This window comes from Podarcis liolepis, assembly GCF_965112155.1.
Source record: "Podarcis liolepis genome assembly, chromosome: 5".
NCBI lineage: Eukaryota > Metazoa > Chordata > Lepidosauria > Squamata > Lacertidae > Podarcis > Podarcis liolepis.
The window spans coordinates 88,024,415-88,041,240 of record NC_139556.1 but is presented as its reverse complement, the minus strand read 5'-3'; positions in this window follow the sequence as shown (position 1 = coordinate 88,041,240).

Genomic DNA, 16,826 nt, shown 5'->3' with positions numbered 1-16,826 from the left:
GAGAACTGAACATAAGATTGGAAAAATGAGAAACCTGTGGCTCATCCACTTTCTCTCATCCTGCTGCTTCCCCCCAGGAAAACTGCTCTTTAGCACTCAGTTGGAGCAAACAGCAATTTGGGTTTTCTCTGGATTTACATTTGCTCCGATTCATCCCTGAAGAGTGGGTTTTCCCTGGGAAAGAAGCGGAGCAAGGGGGAATCCGCTCAGACCCATGCCTAGAAAGAAGCACAAGGCAAGCAGGAAACCATGGACCCATGCTTTCTAGGCATAAGACCAGTGGAAGAGTAGACGAGCCCCGAGAGAAACCATTGCTAATGGAGACTCAGACTTGCCCATTACATGAGTCACTTGTATCATCTCACAGGCTAAATTGAGAGAATGGGCAGTCATAGTTAACATCCTCTCTCATTCCTTGACATGACAAAGTAGACTAGAACTGCCTGTTAGGAGCTCCTCAGTAGAACTGTACCATCTTCCCTTCTATCTCTTCGCCATGCAGGGGAACCTGTGTCCCTTCAGTTGTTGTTGCACTACAACGCTCCTCAGTCTCAAAATGGGCATGGATGACAGGAGTTGTAGTCCAGCAACACAAGCTCCTCATCCCTGTTGTAACAGTACGGGGGGGGGGGGACAGGTGCCAACAGGCTCTTCAAGCAACTCTCTGTCTCCAACATTCCCGCTGGTGAGCCCTCTATGAAGTCTGGGCAATCGTGATGGGGACAGCTATACACAGGTAGGAACTTCCACATGGCCATACGCAGTGAGCACATGGGGTTGGGTTGGAGTTTCTCTTTCCCCACAATCCAATAACGTGGAGCAGGAGTGGGGGCTATTGCAACACACATCATACCATAGGTAATGTAGTTTGGGGCGTTGACAGTCCTTTTACCAAGCCGAGCATGTGGCTCAAAGGCAGCAGCAACTGGGGATCGACTCGCCATGCAAGCTACATAGGGAGATGCATTATACAGAGTCAGGCCATTGGTCCCTTTAGCGCAGTGCTGTCTACCCTGACTGGCAGCAGCGCTCCAAGATTTCAGACCGGCCTCTCCCAACCTTACCTGAAGATGCCAGGGATTGAAGCTGGAACCTTCCGCGTGCAAAGGAGCTGCTGGGCCACAAAACTGTCGCCCTTTTCCAGTTGAAACAACAGGAATTGCATTGTTGCTTTCAGCACCGCCGCTGCTGCACAGGAACATCAATTCTCAGCAGCTAAGGGAAAGGCCAAAATGCCTCTCCCAAGGGTCAGCCATTGCTGCTGGTGCTGTCAGCGGGGGAGGGGCAGCCACTGCCATTTAAGGAAGGGCAGAGACCAGCTTTCCATTGCCCCTGCCTTAAGGAACGTTTAATTTACACCATGCTTTATGATTCCGGCAAGATCCACAAAAGTAGCTCACAGGACAAGATTTTACAGAGATACACCCACGTGCACCCATACGCATGGTTTGCTTTTCCTTTAGATTATCATGAGTTATGATAACATCCTTATTCCCATTACGGTTTTAGGAATGACAAGATGATCTGCAATTATGTGAATAAAGGAACTGCGGCTATATGGTAAACCGGAGGGAGTACGACAAAAATAGGAAGCACGCAATATCTGCACAACTTGGACGGTAATCTCATTGCCCCCAAATCATCTCTTGTCTTATCTAACATAAGGGGAGGCTGAGGAGCTTAGGTGGCTGTTTAGATGCTTTCCATTAAAGGGTTTTCAAGCTGTGTTTCTGAGCATCCTGGCTTGCTTAGAAGCTGATCAGGGGCTTATCAGTGAGAGCACAGACGAGCTTTCCTGAGAAACTATCCAGCGCTAGCCACCGAAATATTATGGTGGATCCCCATATGTAATTCAAAATAAAAGCAATAGTAATCTACAGGCGTTAGCCTGTGGTTTGTACATTGTGGGGGAGAACTTTGTTGGCGCAGATACAGTTCGCAAGCTTTAACCCTGGGCTAGGCAAGTGAATTTGATCCATCATAAACTATGCAGGACTAACAGGTTCCTGTCTGTTCATTGGAGCAAGCTGTAAAAAGGTAAAGGGACCCCTGACCATTAGGTCCAGTCGTGACCGACTCTGGGGTTACGGTGCTCATCTCACTTCATTGACCTCCCTGCCAATTTAGACACAGTGACTGAACTGGAGGCCCCTCGACTGACTTCAGGTCCAGTGTTGGACCATGTCGATCGAATACTCCCTGCTGATGTGGATAGATTCCTCCAAGTTGGTAAGCCCACCACCTGCCTCCTTGATCTGTGCCCGTCTTGGCTGATTAGGGAGTGTCCAGATGTTGCGCGGACCCCCCTGGTTGAAATTATCAATTTGTCCCTTGACACGGGGACATTCCCAGGGGAACTGAAGGAAGCAGTGGTATGTCCACTCTTAAAAAAAACTTCATTAGATCCCTTAGACCTATCCAATTACCGCCCAGTTTCAAATCTTCCATATCTGGGTAAGGTAATTGAGAGAGCGGTTGCTGAACAGCTTGGTAGGTTTCTGGAGGAAACATCGGCTTTAGATCCATTTCAGTCCGGTTTCCATCCTGGTTTTGGGATTGAGACGGCTCTGGTTGCCCTAACAGACGATCTCCGTAGACAGTTGGATCAAGGCGGGTCAGGACTGGTGATCCTTTTAGATTTGTCAGCAGCCTTTGACATGGTTGATCATGATCTTCTGGACCACCGCCTCGCAGACGTGGGGATACAGGGCATAGCCCGTAACTGGCTGTGCTCTTTTATCTCTGGTCGGGGACAGAGGGTGGCACTAGGGAGGGAAATGTTGTTGTGCCACTCCTTGGTGTGTGGAGTGCCGCAGGGCGCAATCCTCTCCCCAATGCTTTTTAACATCTTTATGCGCCCCCTTGCCCAGATTATCCGGAGCTTTGGGCTGGGTTGTCACCAATATACTGATGACACTCAGCTCTATCTGCTGATGGATGGCCACACCGACTTGGCCCCAAACACACTGACCAGATGCTTGGAAGCTGTGGCTGGATGGTTTCGTGGGAGCCGATTGAAACTAAATCCTTCGAAGACAGAGGTCCTATGGTTAGGTCAGGATGGCATGGGGATGAGGGACCAACTCCCTTCTCTTGCGGGGGCGCAATCAGTGTCATTGCCTTCCGTTAAGAGGTTGGGTGTAATCCTTGACACCTCCCTTTCCATGGAGGCGCAAGTTACAGCAACAGCCAAGGTGACATTTTTCCACCTTCACCGCATCAAGCAGTTGGTCCCTTACCTTTCCCGCCCCGACCTGAGCACAGTGATCCATGGGACGGTCATCTCCAGGCTTGACTACTATAATTCGTTCTACACGGGGCTGCCCTTGAAGCTGTCCCAGAAACTCCAGCGGGTGCAGAATGCTGCAATGAGGCTCCTCACGGGGTCTCTGCCATGGGAGCATATTCACCCAGTGCTTTTCAAGCTGCACTGGTTCCCGGTGGAGTACAGGGTCAGATTTAAGGTGCTGCTTTTGACCTTTAAAGCCCTTCACGGCCTAGGACCCTCGTACCTACGGGACCGCCTCTCCCGGTATGCCCCACGGAGACCCTCAAGGTCCATAAATAGCAACACCCTAGTGGTCCTGGGCCCTAAGGAAGTTAGATTGGCTTCAACCAGAGCCAGGGCCTCTTCAACTCTGGTGGAACGCTCTGCCTCATGAGACCAGGGCCCTGCAGAATCTGATTTCTTTCCGCAGAGCCTGTAAGACAGAGTTGTTCTGCCTGGCCTTTGGTTTGGAGCCAGTTTGATTCCCTCCCTCTCTTTCTTTTTTCCTTTTCCTTCTCCTCCTGCGATGAGGCTACATTTTAATATTTTAATGTTTCAATATTTTAATGTTGTATTTTTAATTTTGTTTTTAAGTTGTAATCATTTAACTTGTTTTTATTATTGCTTGTAAGCTGCTCTGAGCCCGGCCTTGGCTGGGGAGGGCGGCGTATAAATAAAAATTATTTTTATTATTATTGGCTGAGGGAGCCGGCATACAGCTTCCAGGTCATGTGGCCGGCATGACTAAGCCGCTTCTGGCGAACCAGAGCAGCGCACGGAAACGCCGTTTACCTTCCCACTGGAGCAGTACCTATTTATCTACTTGCACTTTGACGTGCTTTCGAACTGCTAGGTTGGCAGGAGCAGGGACCGAGCAACGGGAGCTCACCCCATCGCGGGGATTCGAACCGCCGACCTCCTGATCGGCAAGTCCTAGGCTCTGGTTTAACCCACTGAACCACCCGTGTCCCTCGGAGCAAACTGTAGGCCCCTTCAAATGCCACACGGGCAGAAGCCTCACTGTGGTTACTTCTCATGCCACCATCACTCCCAGGAAGGCATGGGAAGAAGACGCAACAATGGAAGGCCTCTGAAATCCAATAGGAGAGAGACACTACTGCACACTGATGTCATGAAAAGCAGGGCCCCTGTCCTAGTGACATACCCAAAATACAAACCCTGGGCGGGGAATGGGGGGGGGGGGGACTTGGTTTCTCTTACAGTTGTGGAACATATTCCGGTGGAAGAAGACAATGCTATTTTCTCTTCTGCAGCATGAAGCAACACCTGATAGCAGCAGTTTTCTTCACAGCAAGTGGGGACATGCTCTAAAAATACCACGCTTTGCACAGTTAATTTAGGTTGCAAAGCAGAGCGCTAGATGCAATTAACGTCTTTAGTAGTGGGAAGAGGCTCTTTATCTTTCTTTCCCCCTTTTCGCTTTGTTAAATGGTGCTATATTTGGGGAATTTGTTTCGCCTCTCCCCTCTTCTAGCATCTGAAATGTAAAAAACAACAACAATTGGTAGTATCAGATTCGAAGATTTAGCTTCTGAAGCCAGTGGTGTAAGCGGTTAAGGTCAGGCTAAGATGGGGAATGACTGGATTCAACACACACACACACAGACACACACACACACACACACCCGTCATGTACCCCCCTTGTGACCTGCTTGTGGAACTTAGAAGCATGCGGGAGATGATAACAGAGAAATCTGAGGGCTCCCTTGGACAAAAAAAACAAGGACACCAGCCAGGAATACCAGAGCAAAACAGCTTGGTCTTTATTGAAGACTGTCGCGACAGGACTCCCGCCTGCCACAAGGTGGAACAAGATGGAAGCCCCAAACAAAAGAGAACCCAAACTTTTATTAGCTGCTAATCCCCATGTTACACCCCCCCAAACTACATCACTTATACATCACAGTTACATCATGAAAGGGGAGGTCTGGTGGCAGTAATCTGAGCATCCTGGACCCTGCCCCATGGTTCTCCTTGACCTCCACCAAACACCCATCAAGTGTAACAAAAAAGATATTTACATTTCCCTGTTTCCCAGCCAAGTTAATCACACCCTTTTGTCTTCATCTGGATTTGTTATTTCTGGAATGGCTACCTGTCTGGCACTCAGGTATCAGGATGCCAGGGATTATCACTCAGGCAGAGGAGCTGCTGAGTAGCTGAGCTCACATGTCTATACGAATTTCTGAAGTTTTCCAGTGAGCCAGTACCTAGATACATTGATCAGTGAATTCTTACATTTGGTATCATGCAGCAAAGGCCCTTTGAATAGATAGGAAGAAACTGTGATGAAGTGTTTTGTGGGGACAAATCACAAGTCACAAAAGTGATTGTGCTGGTTTTGGTAGTGGGCTGCACGTGCATGATATCTGCTGGAGGGGCAACCCCCCCCCCCCAGCCTATACATAAATTCCTGCAACAGAGGTAAAATATGCTGCCATCAGTAGTACCCTTTGCCTTGGTTATTGCTGTAGCCTCTCACAGGGTCCGAGCCAGCTCCTCCCATGCTTACTAGGCCCGCTGCCACTTTCTTCCTGGAAAACCCACTCTCTAGCACCAAATCAGGACAAGCACAATCAATCCAAGGAAAAACCAGCTGGCTCCAATTCGGTGCCAAAGATAAGGTTTCACCTGGAGAGAGTGGCAAGCAAGCGGAAAAGTGGGTGAGCCCTCAATCACCACGGCACAATAAGCCCTCAGCTTACAGCTAGGGGGAGATAGGTGCAAAAGAGGGCAGGGCATTTCTGCTGTCATAGGATTTTTTGCATTTGGCCACTTCTTATATAGGCTGCCATAGGCCTGACTCCCTCTGTTCGGTCCTGGGTCTGAGCTCCTTCTTTGGAGTGGGAGCTGAGAACTCTTTTGCAGAAGAAAACAATTTCCAAGAAGGACTTTTCTTATTTGAGACTGCGTTCCAAAAAGGCTCCCTGGCCCAATACTGTAAATAAGTGCAGCAAAACTGTCCAAAAAAAGGCCCGGTGTCTGATCTGCACACCCCAGTGAAGAAATATTTTGACTGACTGGTGTTTTCCTGCTCTTAGGAGGAAGCGGGAAGCAGCCTAACACCACCATTGCTCCATAAGAAGGTGATGATCAAAAGAACTCAAAAACACGGTGGGAAATAATTAATTACACTGGTCCTGAAATATCCCAGCCTTGTAAATGGACAGAGAATGTTTACTGCAAATGACAAAAGCTTCAGTCCTAAGAATCAATAAAAAGAAAAGGGGGTAGGGAGTTTGGATTTACTCCGTAAGGCCCTTTTATCAGTTGACCTGAACCCGTGTTCTGATAATAACAATGGGCAACCTATACTACAAAGGGACAGAATATTTGCTTTTATGGGGAATCTGCCCCTGATTCTCCTAGGGTTCCATTTAAGCCTTACGGGACAGTCTGTTTGCTATTTCCGTAAGTATAGTAGAGTCAGAGGTCACTGACCGTTATATATTTTTCCTCTTAGAGTTTTTCATGGAGTTTACTGCCCCTTGCTGCCACCCCCCACCCCAGTACAGGAAACTCTCCATTTGCGCACATTTGGCATGTGTCCAACCACTAACACATGCACCATTTTCGGCACCAGAAGGGGGTGGGCTGATGCATGTCTAGCTCATGCGCATGATGCCTCAGAACGCAAGCCCCATGCAAATGGGGTTGCCTGTGTAACAAAATGCCAGCATATTTCAGGGTGGGACAAAGCGATACAACTTGAATGATGCTGCAAAGACCGCATCTGGCTACCCATGTGGAGCCTTTGCAACCCGTCCCTCTCCACACTCCATGTGGGGTTTAAGACGGCCTATCAAAATGTGGCTTAAATGTACATGAAATGCTACCTGCCTTGGCCAAAATTGTGTGGTCGATTCACAGACAATTATGTAAGAGTGGATCACCGGGTGCAAGGTGGGTGGGAATGGCTGAATCAGCCTCATGGGCCAAATGGGGAGGCCTGCCAGACCTAATTTGGCCGGAGGTTCCCTGCTGCTGCTCTGGATGAATCCTATCTGAAGAGGAGTGCATGCATACCAATCCCTGCTGAAATAAGAGCATGACGATGACAGCTGACAATACGGCCTGTCCTAAACACGCTGAGGGAAACCCCACGAATGAAGGCGGCTGAATGCACATGACTATTGATTTATGCCATTTTCGCAACACCGATGGAGCCACACGAAAGCCATCGCTGAGTCACAAGGGGGACATTCGCCGAAAATCTTCCCAACAACATCTTGCACAAGGCAGATAATATTTCAAAGTCCTTATCTGGGGACGTGCCCTGGGATGCTGTTGTGCAGCTTAAAAGGGACCCAAAGTCCAAAAATCTTCCAGCAAATTAATCTTCTGGCAGCCAAGCCATAATTCCTCAAGGGAAATGGTGGGTAGTGGAGGAGAGGGGAGAGAAAGTCAATAGGCAGGTACGTGAAGGATAGGAGAGAACCATCTGACAGAGATCTTTTGCAAGAGAGGAAGAAAAGTACAACACTACATTGAACAGCCGGCACTCAGCATTGTCTGATTCCGGGGTGGCCCATCCCTTTGGCACAGTGGGGATTAGCAATGCAAGCTGAATAATGAACCGGGACTGGTGAGAATAGTTAAGGATATTTGTTTGGCTAATTGCAGTTTGAAAACTGTGCCCCCAACATCTCCTGGAAAGGACACCCTGGAGGGTGTTTCTTGGAAAGGACATTGAACAGCTGCTGTGGGCAGGAAACCCTTGTGAGACCATCTCTGGTGCCATTATAAAGGTAAAGGGACCAATGACCGTTAGGTCCAGTCGTGGCCGACTCTGGGGTAGCGGTGCTCATCTTGCTTTATTGGCCGAGGGAGCCAGCGTACAACTTCCGGGTCATGTGGCCAGCATGACTAAGGCGCTTCTGGCGAACCAGAGCAATGCACAGAAACACCATTTACCTTCCCGCCGGAGTGGTACCTATTTATCTACTTGCATTTGATGTGCTTTCGAACTGCTAGGTTGGCAGGAGCAGGGACCGAGCAACGGGAGCTCACCCCATTGCGGGGATTCAAACAGCCAACCTTCTGATCGGCAAGCCCTAGGCTCTGTGGTTTAACCCACAGCGCCACCCGCGTCACAATATAAGCCAATATAAGTGATGCCTTTTAATCAATACATTTATTTTGAGTAGATGCAGCTGTAGCTTTCTGCGGGTAGCCAAGACAGCACTAAGCAAGCATCACTTCGGTGCCAGGATCATTGCCTTTCCTCCCCCTCCTCCCAGTGTGCTTCCCATGTCCTCCTCCCATCTGCTCTGGAGGCTTTGTGAACCCTCTTATTTAGGGGGTGCACCCCCCCCAATCCTATTCAAGAGCCTCTGGCAGAAGTGCTTTGTATCATCTCCTGCTTGACCCTTCCAAACTGATGGGGAAATGTGGAGGGCGGAACATAAGCTTGAAGCAAATGAGTAACTAAGAGAAACCAAAATGACGCATTTGTCATTCCTGCCTATGAGGAATGGTGGAAAGAGCTGGGTATGTTTAGCCCAGAGCAGAGAAGGGAGACAGGATAGCAGCCATTAAATAACTGGAGGGCTGCCATCTCAAAGATGCAGCAGATATGGTCTCTCATGCTCCAGAGGGCAGTAGAACCAGTGGCTGGGAACTGCACAGATTCAGATTTTGGGTAGCAATTAGAAGAGATCGGCTTGCAGTATCACCAGCCAATGAGTATACCACTTACGTGTCAAGATTGCTTCTAAGAACTATAAAACCAAACCATTATTAAAATGCACAGTAATATTAAAACATGTCTAATTGAACTATGCAATTAAAACAGTGGAAACAAAGTTAAAACATTAAAACCAGAATTCAGTTCAGGGGAATGCTTGCCTAAGCAGGAGCCGACAGAACGCCAATACTGATGGCATCCCTTGTGTTTCTGAAGGATGGCCTAAGCAACAACAGCACTGGTGTCACCAGTGATAAAGCTCAACTCTGCGTTACCACAGTAAGTAATCATCAGGCCACGAGGAAACTAACCAGGTTCCATTAGCTGATCGTAGTGCCCTTATTGGGCAATGAAGAGAAAGATGGTAACCTTGTCCAGAGTTATTTAGGGCTTTGCCGGCTCCCTCGGCCAATAAAGCGAGATGAGCGCCGCAACCCCAAAGTCAGTCACGACTGGACCTAATGGTCAGGGGTCCCTTTACCTTTACCTATGGAAGTAGCAGAACATTAAAACCGGGTCAGTAGCTGATAAGCAGCCAGTGCAGGTACCTCAGCACTGCCATGATCTGAGCCCCATCAGGAGCACCACTCACTGCCTGAGCCATGGCATTAAGCCAAAGAATCGGAGATGTTCAACAATGGCACCGACTGCCTCAGGAATGTGATAGTTCCATCCTGCATTATGGATCCTGAATAGGAAGCTGGAGGACATGGCCATGAAATTCCCACCATGGTGTACTTTGGGCTTTTAAATTTCAGCAGCACTCTGTGCAACACCAAAATTCTGGGCAGGGGATTCTTGCCTTCCATTCTACATTATCATTGCAGTGCTCCTTGAGGTACCCTCTCAGCTCAGCACCCTGAGCAGACAAACCTGTCACCCTCTCCTAAATCCACTTCTGATTCCCATTCAACTCTGATTACGTGGCGTTTTTGTGTGTGCATTGACATTCATCTACACTCCAGAGTCCGGATCCAGCCACCTTCCCAGTCAGAGTTTTAACATCTAGAGAACATCTAGAGGCATGCATGTGAAGCCTGAAGAACTGTAGTGTCTCTATCCGTGCATGTACACTAATACTTTTTTCCAAAAAAAAAATGCACCTTCAAGAACCCTACCTCCAAAAAATAAGGCACTCTTCCTGCAGTCAGTTCCTAGGAAACATAGACTGTTCCAGGTAAGCAATGATGGCAGGAGAAGTTTGTGTAAAGTGCAATTTCAAGGGAAGATGGCTGTGCTAAAAACTCGATAGTCAAAAGAAGCCTCTAACATTGCCGCTTCCTGAGCTTTGTGCCCAGTGCATGTCTCAGTTAAAAAATACTGCTCCTGCCTGGCCATGCAGATCCAGCCGAGTTTATTGCTTGTAGTTTCCCGACTGTAGCAAGAATTAATAATCAGCAGATGAGAGAGCTCATTTAAGGCGATCAAATTCCAATCGCAAGTACAGATTGAATCACAAGCTTTCCTGCCAAGTTAATATTTGTGCTAATAATGAAGTCCACCTCAAGGCCATCAAAGCTATTAATTTGATTTTGTGCTGTAAACTTTGGCTGTGCAGTCCACATCCAGTAGCGGCTGGGTGCAATCTCAGTTTTCCTCTGCAGCATCTAATACAGTAATAAACTAATATTATTAACTAGTTAAATACCTATCAGTGCATATTACAGGCAACATGTGGTCTCTTCTTGCAGAAGTGAACGGCTTCAACTTATTTCTGAAAAGGGAAGTAAAGAAGCTGGAATGGAGAACCACCATCAAAACATGGACCTTCTCCCTCAACTCAGCAGGTGAGCACATAACAGGCATGCGAAATCTCCCAGGTTCAGTTCAGTTCCTGGCATTTCCAGGCCAAACTATGAAAGACCCCCGGTGATGAAAAGCTGGGTGTTGTTTAGGTTCTACAGACTCCAAGCAAATGTCCATCTTCCCAACAGCTGGACAAGGGCATCTCTGCTGAATAATGAAATGCCCAAGTCTGTAAGCGATGGTCGGGTTTCTATATTGAGTTAAAGCCTGCAATGTGTAATGAATATTTCCCGATGGAAGAAGCCTGAATTCTATCACTACTCTGTAGGCAAGTCTTTGTAGATGAATGATTAATCAAAGCTGCAAACAGTCACCCCATTATACCTTCTGCTATCGGGTTAATGTGGAGCAAACTCCAACAATGGTTCACTCTAATCAAATGGTGGTTGTCTGATGAGGCTCAAAGATACGCATTTGAGAATGTACAGAATGTGAATGTGACTTTACACTGAATGTCAATACCACAAAGACCTGGCATGTGCCCAACCAATACTAAAACTAGTCAAATGGAGACAAGAAGCAATCTGCAGAACGTTGGCCAGATGCTGAATGAGTTGCGATCGCAGCTTCTTTCAAGGATCATCTTGAGGAGGAGCATCTCAGCTGGCTGAGTCGGAATGCCTATCTTCTTACATACCATGTGATCCAGGGGAGCACTGTTTTGGACTCCCAAGTCCCATGCTGGATGGGGTTGATGGGAGTCATAGTTCAAAACACTGGGAAGGCACCAGGTTGGGCCTCCTGTCATTTGTCGTTCAAAATTAAATCTATGATGTTATAGCTTCAAGTTGGGTCAAGTAGATGTCAGCTTCAAGATGGGTCCCCACCAAAGATCTCCTGCCCACAGACATGCATGGCAGTAGACACTCCTAACTCCACAATGTGGGGCAAGGATGCCTTAAGGACTGCTGGATCCATTATATCCCAGTCCAATCACTGAGATTATCTGGAAGAGTGCTGCAAGTTGTCCCCCATTTTACAGAGGCCCAACTGACCTCAACCAGAAGTTGGGAATTTGGTGTCACTGATCCTATGTATGCTCTGGAACACTCTTGCAGTAGAGGTTCAACAGACATCCTCACTATTCACTTTCAGGGCTCTCTTGGATAGTTTGGCCCTTGCAGAAGAATTTATAATATACTGGTATATACCGTATTTTTCGCCCTGTAGGACGCACCGTCCCATAAGGCGCACCTAGTTTTTTTTGGGGGGGAATAAAGGGAAAAAAATTATTTTCCCCCCCAGGCGCGGGGCTGGGGCGGCCGGAGCTTCCCCCGACCCCAGCCCCCAAACAGGCAGCTCTCTGCAAGCCGTGGGAGCCCAGCGCTAGCTCCCGCTGCTTGTGGAGAGGTCCGCGAAGCCTGGACGCGCTGATCTCAGCGCGCGCAGGCTTCGGCATGCCGGCAACTCTCCCCAAGCAGCGGGAGCGTTCCCGCTGCTTGTGGAGAGGTCCGCGAAGCCTGGAGAGCGAGAGGGGTCGGTGCGCACCTACCGCTCTCGCTCTCCAGGCTTCAGCGAAAGCCTGCATTCGCCCCATAGGACGCACACACATTGCCCCTATAGGGCGAAAAATACGGTAAATAGATATATAATAATAATAATATTTTTCTTGGACCTTAGGAAAGGTGCTCTAGCACCCGGGTCCTGTTTGTGTGCTTCCTATGGGCATCTGGTTGCCGCATGAGAACAGGATGTTGGGCTAGATCTAACAGCCTCTTATATGTTCTTGGGGGTAAAATAACAAAAACAGCATCTATTGTTGCACAAGCCTCTGATGCATGCTGTGTTTGACTTGTTTACGTTCGTGGGTACCTTATTTTATTTATGATTTCCCAAAAAATATCCAGTTTGGCCCTGAGGCTGCTGTTTTAAGTAAACTTACTTGGGAGTAAGTGCCACTGAACTTGGTAGGACATAGTTCTGGGGGCACCTCCAGACATTCCTCTTCTCGGTTATTTGTGCCCATCATGGTGGTTCTTATACACGATTCCACTTTCAATACAATTTGTGCCTGCAAAAGTTTCAGGGTGGACATATTGTTTTGTTTCCAGTCCATGCATTTTACTGCTTGAAATCCTGTAACTCTTGTATCACAAATGTTCTGGTTTATTTTATTTTATTGGTCTGGCTTTTGTTGCAAGAGTGCCCCTCCAGGCGGCATTAATGCAATAACATGGGGGGGGGCATCAGAGAACAATGGGTGAAGTGGAACAATGTGTGGACAGCTCAGTATAAATCCGCCACTAATGAGCTATTATGGCACTGGTGACGGGTTGCAGAATATACAGCCCCAAAAATCCCAGTGTCGAGAGTCCTTGAGAGAGCCCTCCCAGGATTCTCCTGCATGCTTTGCAATGGAACATCCTAATCCCTTTGACAAAAACTCCTTTGCACCAGGAAAATCAGTTGGCATAACTGGAGGAGTGAATTTTTCTCTGCAGGTTAAAGTTTTACTTGCAACCAGAGCAAAGATTAGTCTTTAGCCAAGCACATTCTTTGCCATGTGGAAAGTGCCTGACAGGCAGCATTGGTTGGACAGTGTGGATGTCCCATTCAAAAAGAAGAGAAATGTTTATTGTATGGACATCCATCCTGTATCTTCTCCATCATCTTTGACTCATGTGAGACTTCCTCGAAGGACAGAGCCAAGACAGATTCAATATCCCATTAAGAAAGGTGGTTGGAAGATGGAGCGTTCTCTGAAGCTTGCCGTGTTTCATCATGATGACCAGTCACTGAGACAAAAAGTGGAAAATTCTTGATCGTGCCGGTGGAGACCAATGAAACTGCTGCCAGCCAGACCAGACCAGATCAGTGCTAATGACCTAGAAGAGCTAAGTCACGCTCATTGCCTGTAACTAATTGTGTACTGCAAAGATTAATCGTGTCCCCAGACAAGAAAACAAGAGTGGATGAGCTGATAGGAAAACAGTGCCTTCCTGTGATTCCTCTAAAAAGAAGATGCACTGGGAAAGCACTAAGAAGAATTCTGAATGCTGTTCACAGTGATAAAGTTATATAGATTTAATATGTATTAATACGGCCACTGCAGTTAGACATCGTAGTTCTAGGCATCTCAAATACATTTGTAAAATAGGATAACTGTTTCTGCAAGCCACATGTGGTCCTATACTAACTTTTACTCAGAGAAGACCCACTGGAATTAATGAAAATGACTAAGGACGCAATCCTAAACTGAGATTCAGCAAGGTGAGTGGGGCTAGGATCCAACAGATCTATGGCTGAGCTGGAAGGCTCACAGTGCAACCAGGTTAAGGTAAAGGGACCCCATTAGGTCCAGTCATGACCAACTCTGGGGTTGCGGTGCTCATCTCGCTTTATTAGCCGAGGGAGCCGGTGTACAGCTTCTGGGTCATGTGGCCGGCATGACTAAGCCACTTCTGGCAAACCAGAGCAGCGCCCGGAAACGCCGTTTACCTTCCCACTGGAGTGGTACCTATTTATCTACTTGCACTTTAACGTGCTTTCGAACTGCTATGTTGGCAGGAGCAGGGACCGAGCAACCGGAGCTCAGCCCGTCACGGGGATTCGAACCGCCGACCTTCTGATTGGCAAGTCCTAGGCTCTGTGGTTTAACCCACAGCGCCACTCGCGTCCCCGTGCCACCCCCGTCATCATTGTAACTCCCCATCCTTGGCTTGGCTGAAGATACACCAGCATATTTCCTCCATCCCAGCCAGGATTGAGGTGACTGAGCCACGGAAAACAGAACAACACGTTTGGCACCAGCTTGGCTGCAGGTGTCGCTGGAAGGAGGCATACAAGGCTCCATCCAACCATCTTAGGGACTCCACTCTGGATCTGTGTAAGTTTTACTCCTTAGCTTTTACTTCTCCCGAAGATGCCCCACATGGCAGCGGAGGTTTAGAGCCAGAGTTTTCCATCTCCTAGGTGGGCTTCCCAGGTGGACGAGCCCCATCTGCCCCTCACTTCTCTCTACAGCACATGCAGATATTGCCTTCTTGACCGTTGGACCTACTGTTGGTCTCATCCACTCAATCCACTGGATTCTTCACATGCAGGAGAAGTCCCTAACTCACCAAGGGTTCAGAACCAATGGCTACCCTCACCTGGTTTAGCATTTGTAGAATGCTCTTCCCAGCTCAGCTGGAGCTCAGCCATAGCCAAGCCAAAGCTGGCTAATCCAAGCCCAGTTTGAGTCCCCCAGAGGAGATGCTCTGGGGTGGCAGCAGGGGAAGGACCACAGAAGGGGGACTCAGGTTGAGTCCTAAGCCCGTTCAGTTCATTCGTGTGACCTGGAAACCTGGCACAAGGACCAAAGAACCCTGTTTTAAAGGCTTGTTTTCCCTCTGCCAGGCTTAGGCAGAGCAGATGGCAGCCACCCCACTGAGGAATGGGGTTTGGGTCTGCTGTAATGTTTATACATGTTACCGTATTTTTCACTCTATAAGGCGCACCAGACCGCAAGACGCACCTAGTTTTCGGAGGAGGAAAACAAGAAAAAAATTATTCTGAATCTCAGAAGCCAGAACAGCAAGAGGGATCGCTGCGCAGTGAAAGGAGCAATCCCTCATGCTGTTCTGGCTTCTGGGATAGCTGCGCAGCCTGCATTCGCTCCATAAGATGCACACACATTTCCCCTTACTTTTTAGGAGAGAAAAAGTGAGTCTTATAGAGAAAAGAATATGGTAATTTACACCGCCTTGCTTTAGGCCTGCTTCTTGTGGGTAGGATTGCTCCCTGACTTGGGAAGAGTGTTATCAAACAGAGATTATCTTCATCAGGTGGTGTTAACCATGAATATTTGATCTTCTATTAAATTTATTAGAGTGCCCTATGGACTTAGCCAGAGACTGGACTTCGTAATAAATGGGTTTGGCTCATGGAGCAGGTACATTTTTTGACGCTGGTAGTGCAAGCCTCTGCATGTCTACTCAGATGTAAGCTCTGCTGAGTTCAGTGGGACCTACCCCCAGGTAAGATAGCAGCAGTTTTCCCAAGCCGAGGTTCGTAGCATTTCTAGCTAGCTCAGTTGGTTAGAGTGTGGTGCTGATAACGCCAAGTTCGCAGGTTCGATCCCCTTACAGGGGCTGGACTAGATGATCCTCAGGGTCCCTTCTAGCTCTACAAAACCATGATTCTATACAGGATGCATTTTGAGAGACATATTCTTAATTACCCTGGCCATAATACCTTACTAACTCTGCACTCCAGCAGTTTTTGGAATACAGAGTTATTAAAGTGCTATTTTGATTGGATCGATATCTCTTTGTGTAAGATTATACCCGCTTTTTTGACTTGTTAGGCAAAATGCTGTGGTAGCCAGTTCTTAGCTACACATGCAGTTGTATTCCATTCAGTCCGGTTAGGAGTTCTGTATAAGCTGAATGCCTGCATACCGCAAAAGTCTGGCTGGATAACAAATTATCATTTTATTAATATAGAACCATCTTCCCTGGCATGTCCTCCTCCCTGCAGAACCTTTTCTGTTGTGGAGACCCCTGGTATGTTCCTGCCAGCTTATGTTGACTTGTCATTTAACCATAGGAGCCCACTCCTAGGGACCGAGGGGTTTTCATCCCCCCCCCATAAAATATTTGAGTGGGCCAGTTGATTGGCATTGCCATTCAAATGATGTGCATGCACCGCATCATATGCGTGATTTTGCAGGTGGGGCTTACCTGCCCCACCCCATATTGGCACCCCCGCATTTAACGTGTCCTTTGGTTAATTGTGGGACATGGGTGGCGCTGTGGGTTAAACCACAGAGCCTAGGGCTTGCTGATCAGAAGGTCGGCGGTTTGAATCCCGCGACGGGGTGAGCTCCCGTTACTCGGTCCCTGCTCCTGCCAACCTAGCAGTTCAAAAGCACATCAAAGTGCAAGTAGATAAATAGGTACTGCTCCAGCAGGAAGGTAAACGGCGTTTCCGTGCGCTGCTCTGGTTCACCAGATGTGGCTTAGTCATGCTGGCCACATGACCCGGAAGCTGTACGCCGGCTCCCTCAGCCAATAAAGCGAGATGAGTGCCACAACCCCAGAGTCGGTCATGACTGGACCTAAT